This window comes from Lontra canadensis, unplaced genomic scaffold (genome assembly GCF_010015895.1).
Source record: "Lontra canadensis isolate GAN:19392208 unplaced genomic scaffold, GSC_riverotter_1.0 scaffold5, whole genome shotgun sequence".
Classification (NCBI taxonomy): Eukaryota; Metazoa; Chordata; class Mammalia; order Carnivora; family Mustelidae; genus Lontra; species Lontra canadensis.
The window spans coordinates 37,850,685-37,869,815 of NW_022630999.1; the positions used below are offsets into that span (position 1 = coordinate 37,850,685).

Sequence of the window (19,131 nt, forward strand, 5' to 3'; positions counted from 1 at the left end):
ACAGCTCTCCCATCCACACCCAACTGGTTGGGCCTTTATCCTATGACACATACTATGTCTTCTGCAAAGAATGTCCTTTCAATCCTCTTCAGCTCCCTTTCTCTTACTTGTCCTTTGAGCCCTGGTTCATCTATCACCTTTGCCAGGAGCCATTTCCTGACACGCACGTAAAACGGACTGGTTGTTTCTCCCTCTGGATTCCGTGTCTGCTGCTTGGACCACCTGGCCCCAGCCTGTGTCATGCTTGCTGCCTCAATGGATCCTGAGCCTTGCCTCACCGGCAAGACCGTGTCTGACTCACCTCGGTGCCCAGAGTGCCCTCCTGAGCCCTAACCCAACACAGTAGCATCCGAGAGCCTGGGATTGAGCCACTAAGTAAAAGGGGCATCAGGGAGAACGGGGAGGTCTGGCTTGGCTTACAGGTGAGTCTGTGTTGGAACCGCAAGCAGTAATCTATCAGTTTAATTTTTAACCTTCTAAAGGTTAGAATTATCAGGATGCAGACCTAATGCAATACAGCTTTGTGTGCAAGGAGCAAATTAGTGAACAGGGGCTTGATGCAGCCCACAGATGTCTTTTGATGATCTTACCTGGTGTTTAAAATCATAACTTAGTTATCAACATTCAAAAATGAGGAAATTCTTCAGATTTTACAGATTGTAGGTGCCTCAGAAAAGGAGGCCCCACAGAGCCCCTATTCCCAGGGCAACAATCTGCTGGGCAGGGCGGACTCCGCCCCATCTGGTGGGTGTGCCCTGCTTGCTTGGCTCAGGTCTGTGCACTGGGCTGCTTTTCTGACCATGACCCAGCTAACCCTGGAGGGCCTTGGAGCTTGAGTCCCTGGTCTCCATCAGCCTGGTGTATGGTTATCAGCGTGCCCTCCACCATGCGCCGTGAAATTAACAGCACCTAACCTAGAGTCACAGAAGCCGTGCAGCATAGGTAGATGAGTTCACAGCTCTGAGCCCCTTCTCTGCCTTCCAGCAGCTCACCGATAAGAAGAGGAGACAGACGATGATCACAATAAGATACGTGATGAAATAAGCACTTTAACAATATTAACACCAAAGCATGATTTTTTTCCATTCACACCAATGGAAAGTACAATAAAACACCTGGCAAACTGAAGGGCAGCTTCCTGGAGGAGATGTCTTTCGAGCTGGCCTTTGAAGGATGGGTATCGGTTTGTCCAAGAATCCAGACTCTCTGGAAGAAAGGCATTCCAGGCAAAGTGTATGTGGAAACAGGAGGAAGAAAACAGCCTGGAACAGTCTGGAAACAGTGTATCTGCTGCAGGTATAAGGCAGGAAGTGAAACTTATTCAAGTTTGAGGTCAGTATCAAAAAGCCTTGAATGCCATACCAAGGAGGTTGGCCTTTATCTGGAGGGCAAAAACAGGCTTCCAGTTGCAGAGTAACAAGAGCTTCATATCTTGGAAAAATCACTCTGGAGGCAGAGTTAATGGGTCAAAGCACATCCACCAAACATTGAGAACGAAATGCAGAAAGAAAAAAAAAAATCAAAATCTGCCTTCGTATCTCTAAGAAGTTTGTATATGAATGTTCTTGGCAGTTTTATTCATAACCCTAAACTAGAAACCTTGTAAATTCTAAAAACAGAGTTCTACACAGTGAGAAAAAACAAACTACAACTAAATCCAACAACACAGATAAATCTCAAAAACACACCCAGTGAGGGACGCCTGGGTGGCTCAGTCCCTTAAGCATCTGCCTTCAGCTCAGGGACTCTGGGATCGAGTCCCACATGACGGGAAGAAAAATCCCAGCTTTTCCCTCTGCCTGCCGCTCCCCCTGCTTGTGCTCTCTCCCTCTCTGTCAAATAAATAAACCAAATCTTTAAAAAAAAAAAATAGTGAGTAAAAGAAGCCAGACACACACACACAAGCATATACTGTACAGTTCCATTTAGATGAAGTTTCAGAACCCTAATTAGAAACAAGTGATAGAAATCAGAAGAGAGTGGGTAATAATATCAGGATAGTGTTACATCTGGAGTGGGAGTGTAGGGTTAAGGTTAGGTTTAGGGAAATAGGACAAAACAGAGAAGGAGGGGCCATAGGCCATAGGGACGAGTTTTATTGTCAGTAAAACACACAAAACAGATTTTCTTGTCAGCAAAATCGGGAGATAGTGAGGATTTAAAAATAAGAGACAGCACGATCTGATTCACTTTTTCAAAAGACCAGGAAATGGATTATTAGAGGCAAGAGTGGAAGTGGAGATGGAAAATGGGGCAAAGAGGACTGTGATGTTTAGCTTTCTGTGTCAACCAGGCTAGGCTACAGACCCAGCTGCTCGATAAAACACCAGCCTGGGTACCGCGGTGAGGATACTTTGTAGATGTGGCTCACACCTACGATCCGCTGACTTTACAGAGAGAAAACTAGCCTTCCTAAGTGAGGGTCTGCCACATCCAGTCAACCGGAAGGGCTTGCCAGCAAAACCTTATTTTCCCAGAGAAGTTCAACCTCTCAATACTGTAGAATCAATTCCTGTCTGGGCTTCCAGCCTGCTGTCCTGTCCCACAAATGTCACACTTGCCAGCCCCACCCCACCCACATCACGTGAGCTAATTTCTTATCAGAAATTTCTCCATACAGGGCGTCTGGGTGGCTCAGTTGTTAAGTGTTTGCCTTTGGCTCAGGTCATGATCCCGGGGTTCTGGGATCGAGCCCTGCATCGGGCTCCCTTCTCAGCAGCAAGCCTGCTTCTCCCTCTCCCTCTGCCCCTGCTGGTGTTCCCTCTCTCGCTGTACCTCTGTCAAATAAATAAAATCTTAAAAAAAAAAATTCCTCCATAAATGGATAGGAAGAACTAGAGATATATCCTATTGGTTCTAATTCTCTCAGGAACTGACTGATACAAGCAGTTCACCCCTCAGGGTTCCGGTGCCGACCAGAGAAGAGGATTGTGAAAAAGACTTCTCTGCACTCCGCTTAAAGTGGGCACACGAATGCTGTTACTGCTGAAACCCCACAAAAGCAAATGCACCTGAGTGGATAGTGTATAAGAGAGTCCCCTCACCAGCTTGAGTGGATGACGATACACATCCTCTCCGTGGAATGTTCCACAGTCATTCCAATAACTAAAGACCCTTTCCTCAGAGGTCTGTCTTGAGGACACTCCCTGCCACCTCCCCCTGCTTCATGTAGCCCTAGCACGTCCTACCACTCTATACTGGTACCCATTCACTGTGTTTATTGTCTGTCTCCTCCTTCTAGAATGCCAATGGCCTGAGGGCAGGGGGTTAAATTTATTCTTTTCGATGTAGACTCCTGAGCCCCTGGAACAATTACTAATAAATAACTGGTGTTCAATAAACATCGATTGAATAAAAGCAGGAATGAACGAACAACAAAGATTATAATGCAATCTGAGAAAAATATTTATGAACTCTAACTTTATTTTATTTTATTTTTATTGAATGATAGTAAAGCAAAGTTTATGAAGCAATGGTACAAAGCTCCCAAAGAGGGAGAGGACCGGATTGCCCTGAGCTCTGACTTTAAATGAAGACCGTAGATCATAAAATAGGCACATCACGATCTAACCACATGTTCAGCCAACACGTACTAAATCCACCACGTGCCCTGGACTGTGCTAGACACTTGAGATGGAACTTGGAGCGAGATCATTGCTGTTGTTTTTTTGTTTTGCTGGGTTTTTTTGCTGTTTTTTGTTTTGTTTTAATTTTTAAAAAGGGTTTTTGGTCGAGAGAGAAGACAGGTCTCTAAGACCATAGTGGAAGAGTATGAGGTAAGTGCCCACACGAAATTTATGAAGTGCTCACTGGGCCATGAAGCTGGGACTCGGGCGACAGCAGCTCTCAAACATTGAGCCTCTAACATTGAGCTTCTGTGGCCAGGCACCCTGATAAGGTCTGCATATACGTCTTCTCTGGTCATCTTCACAACAGCACCATAGAAACTTCAGAGACAGAGAAGCTAAGGTACAGAGGAGTTAAGGAGCTCGTCAGTTTAGGGTCTCAAAGCCAATCAGGGCAGAGATAGACTCAGAAGCCAAGCTGGTCTGCTTCCAGATCCTGTGTTCTTAGCCCAGGGCTGCGTGCTTCCATCATACGGATGGGAAGTGGGAACTCAAGCACAGGATGAACAGAAGTTTGATGGGTCAGAAAAGAAAAGAAAATGCTAGAAGAAAACTTAGCTTAAAAATAGAGCATGGAGTGTGTGCAAGAACTTTTCCAACCTTTTCAAATTCATGTGACTGTGTATTTATTCTATCATCATAAATGCCTAACATAATCTGGAACTTAAGTTTTCACTAGAAGCTTAATATTTAAAAAAAAAAATGATTCTCGCTAAATTCCCCGTTCTATTGTGAGGAAAAATTCATCTGGCGATATACTCAGCAAGATCTTTCTTCAGCTCACTGAACTTTTAGTATGCTCAGAAATGCATCCCCTTCTTTGCTGACTTAAGCATTGTTTTCTTTTCACCGTGCCCCAAACGGTTCAAAGTCCACATTAAAACACAAGTGTTTTGCAACCTTTGCCTTTGCAAGCCTAGCATGAATTCCCCAGCACCCTGTCCCCTCATCAACAAAGCTGGAAAACACCATCTTAGCTTCCACACTATCTGAGTTTCCAAAGGCTGTTTATTTGAAACAATGGTAGGAACACATGTGGACACTTACTTTTCATTCTCACAACCTCAATTCTTTTCCACTTCTTCCCTCTGTCTCCTTTTCCAACTTTTTCAAATTTAGTAGCACATGGCTCAGATGTCACCCATTCTATGAACCCCACCCCAAGTCAATCAGGAATAGAAATCTAACTGGAAAGAGCTTTGTGATTTAAAAAAAAAAAAAAAAAAGAGTGTATGCGGGTGGCTTTGTTGGCTCCCATAACTGGAGGCCCAGGAGCCCAGGTTGGCTGAGCCAGGGCCTGAAATGATGTCATCTGAACTTTGCCTCTTTCATCTTTCAACTTAGTTTCTCTTCTGCAGAGTAGCAGAAGGTCTGCCCCGACAGACAGCCCCTGATCTACATTCTCCAGCTCAGTAACCCCCATAGGGGCAGGGGAGGGGCACGAGACCACCTATAAATTCAGGACAAGGTTCTGTTTGGTCCAGCTTGGGTCTTGTACCCAGGACCGTGGTGGGCGTGAGAAGATAAATGATTGACAATCTGACCAGGATCAAATGAAGTGAGATGAGGGAGCTCCACCAAAATAAGTAGGGGTGCTGGGAAGGCAAAGAAACGCACATGATGACAGAATTTGCATTACAGGATATCCCCCATTCTCCCTCTGCCTGTATATCTACACATATTTGCGATGTCACTTTACAGCTCCTCCCATCCAGAGATAAAATCTATTTTCCCCTGGATCGGGGCTGCGCTTGTAATTTGGTTTGACCAGTGTGGGACGAAGTGAAAGTGAAGGCGTTTCAGTCCCAAGGCTTGGCCCTAAGAAGCCTTGAGTTTCCTTCCTCTATCTCTCTCTCCCTCCCTCTCCCCCTCCTCTGCACTGTTGTTGTCGGTCCACTTGTCCCAGCTGAGGGTCCAGACACGTGAGAGAGCCCTGCTAAGACACACAAAGCCACCGACAGCCCACAGCTGACCAGACACATGAGTAAGCCTTGCTGAGCCCAGTTCCCATCAATACAACTGCCAGTCAACATAGCCCCAGGAACAAAAATAAATGTTCCTTGTTGTGTATACTCCTGAGGTTTTGTGGTTCTGCTATAACATTACTGTAGCGACAGATAACTGATACACTTTGTCTCTGTTCTCTGTCTCTTGCACAGCATTCTGCAGGAGGCTAGGCAGTCCCCCTTCCGAGCCCTCACAGCCCTTAGTCAAACAGTCCACATTATACTGTTGCAATTTTTATACTGAATTATAATCATTTCTTGTAATTATTTATTTCCACGTCTATCTCTTTGCCAACAAACTCTGTGAAGGAAAGACTTTTTTTTTTTTTAATCTTTTTGAACCAAACATTTGGCACAGGTTATGATAAAGAACAGAAACCGGTTCAACATTCATAGGAATTCTGAGGATAAGGAATGCCACCAAAAATCTATTTGTGAAACCTCTGCTGAGTGCCCAATCACTAGCCTGTTGGAGTATCTTTACTTATGTGTGCGGGCCATTTGTTTTTCCCTCTCTGTAAACTGTAAATTCATGCTTTTGTCTTTCCATTGGGTTATTTCTTCTTACTAGTTTGCAAACAATTTTTGGTAATATTTTCTGGGTAGGTATTCTTTACCATATCCGCACATTGAAAATATTTCCTCCCGGTCCATGAACTTTTCACTTCTCTTGTGCTTTCATTGGCGAGTTATCAAACTCAATTTCTGAGTTTTCCTGAGGTTTAACTTTTTAATCTTTTTTTTTAATTTTTGTGCTTTTTGTGCTTATTTAAGAATGTCTCCTTGGGGCACCTCGGTGGCTCAGTGGGTTAAAGCCTCTGCCTTCGGCTCAGGTCATGATCCCAGTGTTCTGGGATCTAGCCCCACACCAGGCTCTCTGCTCAGCAGGGAGCCTGCCTCCCGGCGCCCCCCCCCCCCCCCCGGCCTGCCTTTCTGCCTACTTGTGATCTCTGTCTGTCAAATATATAAATAAAGTCTTAAAAAAAAAAAAAGAATGTCTCCTTATCCCAGGGTCATAAACATACCATCCTATATTGTCTGCTAAAAACTTGGGAGTTTTGTTTCTCATACTCTAGTCTTTAATGCATCTGGAGCTGAGTTTCGTGTACGGTATAAGGTAGAGATTCAATTGCCCCAGTATTATTGAGTGAGTATTTATCCTTGCCCCCTCACTTGGGATGCCAGCTCAGAGCACGTTTCTGCACGAGCAGGGTCTGTGTCAGGTACCTCTCTCTGGCTGTCCTAAGCTATTTGTTGATCCCTCACAAACACACTACCTCCTCATATTTTTAGGATGAGTCACTCCACCTTACTTTATTTTTTTTTTAAGATTTTTATTTATTTATTTGACACACAGAGAGAGAGAGAGATCACAGGTAGGCAGAGAGGCAGGCCGGGGTGGTTGGGGAGCAGGCTCCCTGGACGATGCAGGGCGATCCCAGGACCCTGAGACCATGACCTAGCCGAAGGCAGAGGCTTAACTCACTGAGCCACCCAGGCACCCCTCCACCTTACTTTTTCTTCAAAATTGTTTTGGTTATTTCTCGCTATTTTTCCATATACGCTTTATAGTTATCAAGTTGTAGGGACACACTCTTAAACACACTGGATTTGTCAGAATTTTGTTTGGAATTGCATTGTATTTCTAGGTTATTTGAGGAAGAATTTACTACTTCAAAAAAATAGAATCTTCTCCATGAACATGATGTGATTCACCATATATTAGATTTCATCAGCCCCCAAGATATACCCAAAAACCCAATAATTCTCACCACCTCAGCTGTATCAGCCGGGTCCAAGCCAACGGGGTAGCCTCCCTCCTGGCCTCTTGCTGCTTCATGACCTTTCCATACTGTACCCAGAGCCATTCTTTTCTTTCCTTTTTTCTTTTCTTTTTCTTTTCTTTCTTTCTTTCTTTCTTTCTTTCTTTCTTTCTTTCTTTCTTTCTTTCTTTCTTTTTCTCCCTTCCTCTCTTTCTTCCTCTCTTTCTTTCTTTCTTATTTATTTTGTGATTTTATTTATTTGACAGAAAGAGAGACAGTGAGAGAGGGAACACAAGGAGGGGGAATTCCCACTAAGCAGGGAGCCCAATGCGGGGCTCGACCCCAGAACCATAATCCCGCGATCATGACCGGAGCTGAAGGAGACGCCCAGAGCCATTCTTTCAAAGACGTAAGTCAGTTCGTGGCCCTTTTAGCGCCTAAAATTGCCTTGTGTAACACACTCCACAATTTGGGAAACACGGGTTTAAATGAGCAAATGAGTGAGTGAATGGGTGGCTGCGGACTTTCTGCAAGATCCTGGCAATAAAGAAATGATCGAGTAGGGCACAGTGCCCTCGGAGAAACCCAAACGGAAAGCAATGGCGGTGGCCTGAGCAGAGAGAGCCTCACAAGGCTTCGAGGAAGAAGCTGGAAGCTGACCGCGCGGGGAGGAGCCAGCAGCGAAAGCGCGGGCACGGGGGAGAGCGCGGGGCTCCACGCGGCCGCGCTCCCTGCGCACGGGGACGCGCTCCGAGGGCGCGCACCAGGCGGCGGCGGCGCGCAGGGCCGCTCTGGCTGGAGAAGCGCTTCCGGTGGCGGCGCAGGCGGCGCTTTTCGGGTGCTGCAAGCAGCGCGGGCGGCGGGGAGCGGTGAGTGGCTGGCGGCGGCTCGGGCAGGGCTGGGTGGCGAGTGCGCGGGGAGCCCCGCGGAGGGGTGAGGGCCGGGGAGGGGGCGCGCGATTGCGGGCCTGCAGCGCGGAGAGCACCCCCCTACTTCCCCCGGCGGGAGGTCGGGAGCCCCTGCGCCGTGCCGGCGATTCCGGGGCTGGGGGGTGGGGGTGGTCCCTGCACCTTAGGGACCCCTGCCCTCCCGCTGCCTGGTACCTTCCCCGCCTGCAGCAGCATGACCTGCCCCTGAGGTCCCCCTGAGCGACGTGATGGAGTGCGTCTCGCCCCGGACGGGAAGGGGCTCACCCATCCACGCGGCACGCGCCCTGCCACTCTGTGCCCGGCGGACGCGTGACGAAACTCCCCGCGGTGAGGCCACCCAAAATGGCTGCCGCGGGGACAGGCCACCGCGCTACGGGCTCGAGGGTTTGCCTGGTGACCGGGTGTTACCGACCCCCGTGCCCCCACATTCCTAGCCCTTGGCTTCTCCTCTTGTCGCACAGCTGGGCTCCGGGGTCAGAAAGGAGACCACCTGGCCTCTGCCCTGGAACCCGCAGTCTTTCAGGAAAGAGGTGAGAGAGTGGTCCTGGACCGGCCTTGCATCTCTCCATGCTCTCTGATCTTTCCCACGTGTCACAGGTCTCTAACCTTCCCAGAATGACAACCATGGCATCCACTAAGTGTATGTAGGTGACTTAGGTCCATTGACTTTTACATTCTTCCAATCCTGTGAGGTTGTGGGTTTTGCTTTTATGATCTCAATACAAAAGATGGTGGTACTCAGAAAGGTTGAGTAACATGCACAAGGTCACACAGTTGGCTGCCTGTAACGCAAGGCCAAGTCTCAGCTTAAATGTTATTTGCTCAAAGATGCTTTTCCTTGACTGTGTTGTCTCAAACTGAGCCCTCAGGCAGGCGTTTTTTGTTAGGCTACCCCTGAGTTCTTATCTTAAATAGCATCTGTCATCAGTTGAAATTAACTGTTTCCTTGCTGGTTTTTTTTCTCATCTTGTGACCAGGACCTATTTTTGTCTTGCTCACCTATCCCTCCCTGTATCCGGTAGACCCTCAATGAATATTTGTTGAGTACCTGAATGAAAATGCCTACTTCTGAGTGATTGCATAGCTCAAGTGCTTAACCACTTCATGGACAACTGCCTTCTGAACACCCACTGCATTTTGTTCGTACTTTTCTCAAACTCATCATCCCTTCTTTTGCCTTGCCCTCTAGAGTTTGACTTGGGCGCCTCTTGATTTTCTCTTCTATTGTCCATCCCCAGTTTCCATGTGTTGTAATAGGTGGGAACCGGGTATGTTATTAAATAAGGAGGCTTTGCGGCTCTTGTGGTGCTGGACCCAGACATGACATGCAAGATGTATAAGAAGAGAAGGGGAGGATGAGTGGAGGCTCTACCTAAGTAGGTCCTTTCTCCCTTTAGGACTGCAGGTATCTAGCTTACAAAACAACAATTTGGAAGGAAAGATCTATCTGTTCCTCTCTAGTCTAGGCCTATGTATCGTCGCTCCAGGTATGCGTTTAAGGTGTTTTAAGCCCATGGGCCTTCAGGACAAGAGGCCATATCTGTGGTTGTAGTTGTCAGAGAGGAACCCGTATAGCAAAGGCTGGCTGAACTTCAGGGTCAGTCAGATGTAGAATGCTCTTAATACTCTGTAGAAGTTTTATGAAATCTCATGTGGATGGGTAGAGAGGGGTGCCACCTGGGAGGAAGCATCCATCCCCCACCCCTTTTTTACTTCCTGGGGAAAAAGCTTAGAGGCTATCCAGAGCAGCAGTGACCCTAAGAGCCTGTCCATCATCCAAACTTTTTGCTGTCCAGTACCTTAGAATAAAATATGGCATCTACACCCGTCCTACTGTGCAAGCAATGGTCAGATGTATTTAATTGGAGTATAGTCATGGGTGGAACCCACCTTTTATATGAGGTTAAAGGTAAGAAATCAGTATCAATAAGTCAGAAAAAGGCTGACGTAGCTACCATGTGAAAAGTTGTTAAGTTAGAATAAGTATCAGACCTATGCAAATATACAAAGTTCAAAGTTGCCAAGTTTTAGTTAGCTATTACTTTGTCCCATGTTTTCAGAGACATTATATGTAACCTGATTTGACTCTTTCAAGTGGGTAGTAAAATAAATACTCAAATGAATAAATACTCAAATGAATACAGTTTGGTAGTATTTTAACATTTTTAGAGGCTGATGCCACCATCTCAAGTAAAAACCAATAGAATTTTTTTAAAAATGGTTGAGAACTTCACCCATCCTAAGTAAGTGATTAAGAAACCCACGCCCAAAGTTGATCTTAAGGCCTGGAATACGGCTGATGATTGCACTGTCCCCAGGATGTTCTCAAGTTAATCCAAGAGTGGATCTGCATTGTGGGGTGGGAGACAGGGTGAGAAGGAAGCCAGCAGGGAGACAGGTAGAAGGCAATAATTCTCCATGTTTTCTTGATTCTAGAAAAGCCCTCTGGAGTAGAGGAGAGTGTGCAACAGAAAGCCACTGATGAGTGGAAATTCACTTTGAAGGAGTCTTGTTCTTTACCCAGGATTCAGCCTTCTGGTCTATAATTTGATCTCCTGTGTGGAGAGAATGGAGAAAGGAATGGTGTGTGTGGACAACCAGCCCAAAGCCAAACAAATTAGTAAATGGGCTTTTTAGGCTCCTCTGGTTAGGGTGATTACCCTTGGCAGCCACATCACCCCTGGCCTCCCACGGGTCAGAAGTGTGACAGAAAGACAGACAAGCAGCACTTCTGGGCTCTGCTATCTTGGGGGTGATGCTTGATTTTTCTGAGCAGCTCGACAAATAAGCGGCATTTTCTTAGAGGACTGAAATAAGGATTTCACATCTCATAATGCCTTAAAAGCCTAGTGTCTGGCACATAATGGGCGTTCAGTCCTGTCCCCCAGACAGTGACTTTGGCGGGCTCTTTTGCACCTGCCCAGCCCCAAGTAAGCAGACCAGGGTGACCCAGCTTTCTTACCTCTTTCAAGCCTCTTTTAGAGTTGTGTTAGTCACCAGCAAGTTTCCAGTTTAATAATGTAATTTCCATTGTTAATTTTTAGCCAGGTTTAAAGGTCTTTGTTAATAAGTCCCTGATGAAAAACACATTCTCTGCTAACTTGTTACCTGCAGAAATTTGGAAGAAAATTTTTTTGCCAATTTAAGTATTTTCTTGGCATGTAGCTGAAGGTCGGAAAATAAAGTTTATCTTGGAGAAAAGTGATTTTTGTTGGACATTTCTGATCATCTTCTTCAGGCACCCAAGCTCCAGTCCTTTGCTCCCACAACCCCATCACTACCACCCCCATCAGCAGCGAATGCATGTATGGGCAGGACTTCAGCCAGTGAGGACAGAGCTCCCACTCCTGGGAGACTGGTTTGTTAGACATGTGCCCTGCCTTTGTTTAGCATTTGACAGTTAATAAAGGTTTAAAAGCCGTCTGGTACACCTCAGCTTACTAATCCTACCAACTCTGTGAGCCGACTCTTTCCTCCATCTTGTAGATCAAAATACTGAGGCTCAGAGATGGGAAGTGACTCAGCCGGTGACATGGCTTGAAAGGAAGTGACAGATCAGGACTCCAGTCCACACTGCGCTTGGTCCAGTCCAGTTCTGATTCCAAAGGTTGTCCGGGTAAGGTGCTCAGAGGACCAGGCCACAGGGCAGGGAGCTAGCCTCAGCAGGAACCTGCCAGAAAGAACAGGCCAAGCCACCAGCCAGGAAGTCATCTAAATGTCCTCACTAGTCCTGCAAGAGGCTCAGGGTCTTCCCTCAGCCAGTCGGGCATTGGGTCATTTTTTTTGTATTATTTTTATGTTCTTTCCAGCATAATTTCCCCAAATTTACTTAATCAGAGGATACCGCCGGTGTACTTCTTAAAAATCTGACTCCTAAGCCTCACCACAGCTCTACTGAATCAGACTCTCCAGGGAAATACTTCCCTGGCCACAACTGCTTCCCCAGCGAGCCAGGTTCTGGAGCCAGACAGCTTGGGTTCACACACTGGCACCCTTCCTCACTCGAGCAAGTTCGCTACCCACCCCTGGAAACAACTGTTGTGAGGGTTGGATGAGATGATAATACAAGGAAAGCTCTCGTATGGTTATTAAATTAGTGGTTATTATGAAGTAGTATCCTGATTTTGTTGGTAAAGATCCAGGAACTTGGAGCAGTGGGCTCATGCGTGCGAGGCTATGGCTTCATCGCTGGAGCTGGGATGTGAGCTCAGGCCTGCTGTCTCCACAAACACAGTCGCCTGACCAGTACACACTGCTTCCCGCCTTCCCTCCGCCCAGGGATCCCCAGTTACAGTCCAGCTTGGAGCCAGGAACGCAAGCTCAGCTCACGAGCTCGTTCAGTGAACTTATCTGGAAACGAAACTGATCACCATTGCCTTGCTGGTGCAGACTTCCCTAGCCATGAGGCTAATGTGCGGTGGGAGTGGGGCCTGGGCCTAGGAGCGAGCGGGTGGTCCTCACCCTTGCAGAGCTGTGTGCTGTGTGCTGACGGTGTGACGTCTAACCGACCAGGGAGGCAGAAATGCCCTCCCAGAACTGTTCATGAAGATGGTGATGTAGTTTAAATAATGCCTTGGGGAAAGATGGAATTCATTAACATCGCCAGCCGGCCTATAATAGGTAATGCCTTATAAGTGGAAGGTATTTGTCATGGCACTCATTTGGGCTTTAAAAGTTTATTAACTTGGGGTGCCTGGGTGGCTCAGTGGGTTAAAGCCTCTGCCTTCAGCTCAGGTCACGGTCCCAGGGTCCTGGGATCGAGCCCCACATCGGGCTCTCTGCTCGGCGGGGAGCCTGCTTCCTCCTCTCTCTCTGCCTGCCTCTCTGCCTACTTGTGATCTGCCAAATAAATAAATAAAATCCTTTAAAAAAAAAAGTTTATTAACTTGGAGTACATGGTGGTGCAGTTGGTTGAGAGGCCAACCGTGGTTTCAACTCAGGTCATGATCTCCAGCTCATGAGATTGAGCCCCAAGTTCAGCTCTGCACTCAGCGTGGAGTCGCTTGGGAGTATCTCTCCCTTTACCCCTCCCCCCACACGCCTGCTATGCCTCTCTCTCTAAAAATAAATCTTTTTTAAAAAAAGATTTTATTTATTTATCTGAAAGAGAGAGCAAGCAAACAAGCAGGGTGCAGCAGCGGGAAAGAGGGAGATGCTGCTCAGCAGGGAGCCTGACACGGAGCTCAATCCCAGGACCCCGGGATCATGACCAGAGCGGAGAGCAGTTGCTCAACCAACTGAGCCATCTAAGTGACCCTAAAAATAAAACCTTAAAAAAAAAATAGCTTATAAACTCTGTGACTTGGCTATTAACAGATTTCAGAGCAGGCTTACTCCGTTGAAATAATGGTTATTTTGAAAAGTCTATAGATTTGGATACAGGAGTCATTCAACAAGATTAGTGATCTGATAAGTCAGCTGAAGCCTTTATCAGCAGAGTTAAGTGATGGCCATATCCAGTAAACTCTATGTGTGAAGCATGTCTCCAAGTTTTTCTGGGGAAATTTAGGTTGCATTCATTAAAATGGTTTTTTTTTTCAACTTACGGTTTACTGTGTGTGGGGTCTTTCCAAACCCAGGATCAAGTCAGTGCTGGGTACAAGAGAGGCCCCTCAGTGAATATTGAATACATAAAGTAATTTTGTGAATGAATGAATGAACATAAAGACCTGGAGAAATTTATTTTGATGAGGCTCCCTGAGACTATATTTCTGTAAAACCTTAGCCAGGAGATTGAATTTTAAGCTATTTTCCTCCTAAGAGATTATTTCTGTCCCCTTTCTGGGGTCAATTAGTGAATCAACATATATAATATGTAAAATAATCTCTTTAGAAATGACTCATTTAAATGCAGTCTAATCCTCTAATGGTTGATGGTCCCAGATAACCATGTCCTGAGTTCATTGTAAGTGATTTTGTCTTTAAGTGATAAAGCCTCGACTATCTTCTGATAGCTAAGTGATGTCAGTCAACCACAGAAAACTTTTTCAAAAGCTCACTGTTTTTTTTTCTCCTACGAAGAACATTTTAATACCTTTAAAATACATTTTTTTTTCTTTAAAATTACTCATAGAAAAGATTCTTAAGTCCAGATTAACAGCTCAAGTGGTGAAACTTCAGGAGGCTCCTTACAGCTATATAAGTATACAAGTAGGTCCCCTTCAACAGCCATCTCCCTGTCAGGTCTCTGTACTGGACTCTTTTAACAGCCTCTGTCTCCCTCAGCTCCCTTACTCCACCCATTCAGGTTGTGAAAGCTGAATCTGTTGAACGTCAGACACGTGCCAGGATGATATGGTGTAAACCATCACATTTGGCTGTTGACCGTCTACAGTTATCAAACCCGCTGGTAACTGGCTCGTAGGTTCCTGCTGGGCAAGTTCTTCACTGAGTGCCCCCACCCCCGCGGCTGTGACGTTCTGCCCCTCCTGTCTCTCTCTTCGTGGCCTCTCCGAATTCCTGAAGACCATTCCGCAGTTGCACACAACTGTCGAAGCCTCAGGTAGACACACAAAGGGAGCAGCCTCCCCACTGGTATCTTCTGATTCTCAACGTGGCATCTTTCACTTGCTTCTGGTGCGATAAAGCCAGTCAACTCACACATTCTTGGTGTCCTGTGCAGTCTGTCCCCTTAAGGTATGACATTTTCCCTTACCCATGCTACTGCTGCAATCCAAAGGGATCTATGTTCTTCTCTGAGACTTTTTGTTTGTTTGTTTGAAGGAGGGGTGGGGAAGAGACCATGAGCGACAGGAGGGACAGAGGGAGTGGGAGAGAGAGCATCTTAAGCAGACTCCACGCCCAGCACAGAGCCCAACACAGGGGCTCCATCTCACCACCCTGAGATCATGATGTGAGCCGAAATTAACCGACTGAGCTACCCAGGCACCCCTCTCTGAAACCTTCTTTTGAGCCATACTAGTTCTTGCTCATTCCTGCTGTCCCTGATATCATCATAAATAGTTGTACAACATAATGACTTCATCCAGTGTTCTCTGCAGAAATTCCTAGTTGCTGAGTACCTGTTAAAAAGCGCCAGAACCATGTGCTCAGCTGTGTTTGAGAACAGCTCCCCACGAAGGTGTCTGATCTTTGACCAGGTTCACCCTGGGTGGGGCGGGTGAAGGAGCAAAGCCCAGGAACCGTGAACCTCCAGATGGCGGTGCCCGGCTGAACCAGACTGCAAGGAAACCAAACTGGTTCTTTTCTGTCCTACCCCTGGGGACTTGGCTTCCTCCCCACAAAGGTGCCTGCGGTGGCTTTAGCATCCCCAACCCTCTGACCCAAACAGCTGCCCCCAGTATGCGGGGACCAGTGCTGCCCACCAGCCAGTGGGTGCCCAGGACACGGTGGTTTGACCAAGCAGTGACGCCCTTGGCCCAGCCAGCAGATGGAAAGGGGGCATGTCCACGGGACCCCCTGCCACGTGGTGGCAAAGTCCCAATGCAGACACATTCCCCCTGGAGGTGGTTGCAGCATCAGAGGCCCAGGTACAAAATGCAGCACTTCTGGGGTGCTGATGAGAGGGGTCCCCAGCAGCACCTCAGTGCCCCCTCCCCCAGCACCCTGACTCAATGCACCAAGAGCTATTGCTTGGCCCTCAGAGTGCCCAGGCCTGGGGCGGGGGGGCCAGGGGGTAGACGACTGCCCCAGGGCCATGGGGGGACCACTCCTGGCCCCACAGTTTAATGTGGAATAGAACATAGATTTTTTAAAAGAAAAAAAAAAATGAAAGTAGGACTCTTGATTACAGAAACTGGTTGATTTATTTAGAGTTGAGAGAGTGAATTGTGCTTGAAGGTTCATACATGAAAAGGTTTGTCTAATTGAAACATGGGAGTTGCAGTTAATAATTAAAATTTTACCTGGATTGAGATCAGCTGTCCTTGTAAGAATGTTAATATGGAATTCCCTGATTAGGCTTTTTTATGTTTTTTGCAATTCGTAGGGGCAGAGACAGGTTATTGAGGCTAGCTAGTATTCTTATGCCAGTATATAGTGCTATTTGAAATCCTTTCTAAGTAGGGAAAATAGTGCTGTATTAGTTTCCTATTGCTGCTATAATAAATAACCACAAAGTTAGTGGTTGTAAAATAGCATATCATCTTACAGTTCTGGAGGCCAGAAGTTGAAAATGAGTCTGTGTGACTTCTGAAGGCTCTTTGCCTTTTCCAGCTTCGAGAGTCTGCCCACATTCCTTGCCTTACCACCCCACATCACCCCAATTTCTGCTTGTCTCACTGCTGTTCCTCCGACTCTCCCTCTCCTGCCCTCCTCTTTCTCTGGCAGGGCTCTTGTGATCACATCAGGCCCACCTGAATAAGCCAGGCTAGTTTCCCAGTCTCAAGATCTGTAGCTTAATCACACCAACAAAGTCCCTTTACCACAGAAGATAACATATTCACAGTGTGTGGGGCTAGGATGTGCACATCTTGGGGAAGGGGCATACAAGGCCCATCGCCATAAGCTTTCAGTGTCAGGGTTTGGGTGGGTGTGGCCTGGAGTCCAAAGTTCAGCCTCCTTCCTCTCTTGCTGGGTAGGTAAGGGTTCCTTGGGAGCAAAATCTCAGATTCTGACCTACCTCTGCCATGAAATGTGGATAGTATTCATAGGGCCCACTGTCATTGAGAGCTGGGATGGAATGTTCTGCCACAGGCACGTAGTAAAGGCTTGCACTCTCAGACAAGCATCTAGCCCAGTTCCTCACTTGTAACGCAAACTCCAAACATTCCCCACCTCTCCCTTTTTCCTTTGCCTGTTAAAGACTTTGTGAGGCCTTCACAGCCCTCTTGCTCACGTGCTCCCGAGTCACCCCAGGCTCCCGGTCGTGCAGAACTTCACAGCGTCAGCACAGTGTCAGTAGGAACGTTTGCCTTTAGAGGAATAGGAGGGCCGCAAAGAGACCGGTTCTGTGCAGGTATTGATTGGTACACTTGGAGGGGAACATAGCTAACAGAGAGTGGTAGAGGAGAAGGAGGGAGCTGGCACACCCGTGCCCAGGAGGGCAGCCCCGCTCTGGACCTGCGGCTCTTCTAATGCCACTGGCACCACTCACGCAACCTGGGCAGGTTATCTCCCTCTCCCTGCACCCCTCCTCCCGGGCCTCTGTTTTCTCATCTGTATGGTACAGATAAAAACCGTGGGTCTTTTTAAAGATCCTATCCAGCTCTTGTGCAATTAGGATGTTTGATTTTATAAAGTAACCAGGTTTTAAACCCAGGTCATATTTGTGGCAACTTGACCTAAATGTTGCTTTCTATTTCAGAAATTGGAAATGGTCTGTTATGGTTTGTTAGATGATGTATGTTAGGCATAAAGGACAAATAGTGATGGGGAGGGTTGTACTTGCAGGGGAGAAAGAGTACTGAGCCCTCGGTTTTATGAGAGCCGTCTGTATCAGATATCCACCACGGAACGAAGCGATGGTTCGGGCCTGAGGGACGGCATAGGCAGCACAGAGAAAGGAAGGCGGCCAGGAAGGAAGCCGCCCCAGCTGCATGTACAGCCATAGCCTGGTGCCCAGACTGCTGGAGGGCCCGGCCGGAGCGCCGGCACAGTCCCACGCCCGGCCTCACTCTGGGCCTGCGGAATCCGCATCTCGAGGCGGGAGATAGTAATTGTCTTTGCAGGGATGAACAGTTCCCCAGGGAGGACGTTTGATGTGTGTGTGCAGTCTCTCCCTGCTTGCTGCACTCATGGCTCAGAATTCTTAGAACTTGCAAAGACGACCATCTCTGCAGTGTCCCCCTCCCGTAGACTGGCCCCTCGGGGTTGTATGCTCCTCTCCTTACCATCCCACCAGGGGGTGTCACCCCCTACTGAGGTGTTCCTTTGGGCCAGTTTGACTAGAGGAGACTGTCTTGCAGGACACCGTGCTCTCCTTGCTTTTTCTCCCGCTGGTCACTCGTCGTCAGCCTCCTTTGCTGTAACCCCACCCGCTGAATCCCCTCCATGCCTGGGGGGCACTGAGGCATCTCAGCAAGGCGCCAGGTCTCTGCAGACACTTCTAAAAACTTCCGCTGCTCTCCTGGATGTGAATTGGAGTTTTTGTTTTGCTTTATTGCATGTTTTATAAGTAACACATGTGATATAGTCTAATACAAAGTTTAGACATTTCTCATACGATGGCACAGCTCTCTCTAGTCCATTATATTTCTTGCATCCCTGGGCTTCCTGCCCATGATGGGGATGTGTCCTAATTTGAAATTTAGATGTTTCTGTCACCACAGCTCAGTCAGCCAGAGCCCAGCAGGGACAAACCTGTAGGCCGACAGAGTCACGCTCACTGGCTTCCAGCTTCGAGGGAGACCACACACCAGAGGAACAGAGTGTGTCTCACCAACAAGGGAGGAGCTAGAGCTTTTGGAGTATCTTAGAGAGCGGTGGACTTTCAGCGATGCTTAGTGAAGTCCTATTCTGATTGGCTCAGACCAGGGCTGGGTGTTAAGGTCTAGGCTGATGTGGCCCCACCACTCTATTTCCTTGGAAAGTACAAAGTTAAGAGAAACGTGGAATGGCGCGTCCAGAAACTCCCTCATCTGAGACTCCACACCTACGCAGGAAATCCAGACTCCTTTTCGTTGTCCAGAATGGGATGTTTCATTCTTTCTGTTACCATTTCAAGTAGCAAAGTTCCTCACAGTGTGGGATTATAGAAGAAACGATGTCTCAGTGAGATCAAAATGCCTTAGTCATTCAAAGAAGGGCAGTGTTAGGACACTTCACCGCTGTGACCTTGGGAGAAGTACGGCTTCCCGTTAACCTTTCACCTGACTTTGTGCTTATTGTTCCAGCTGGCTTTGCAAGT

General features: G+C 47.3%; 1 protein-coding gene across 3 annotated transcripts in view; it reads left to right on the forward strand.

Moving 5' to 3' along the window:
* Positions 1-8,141: 8,141 nt before the first annotated feature.
* The window catches only part of SFXN1 (sideroflexin 1), a 35,744-nt gene continuing 24,754 nt past the window's right edge, over positions 8,142-19,131 (forward strand). The window contains exon 1 of one of the 3 annotated variants that reach the window (XM_032851849.1): positions 8,142-8,264. The gene's annotated coding sequence lies outside the window, so the exon portion shown is untranslated. Of the gene's footprint in view, positions 8,265-8,525; positions 8,855-19,131 lie in introns of those variants that run through there. The other 2 variants (XM_032851848.1, XM_032851847.1) reach the window with 2 other exon arrangements.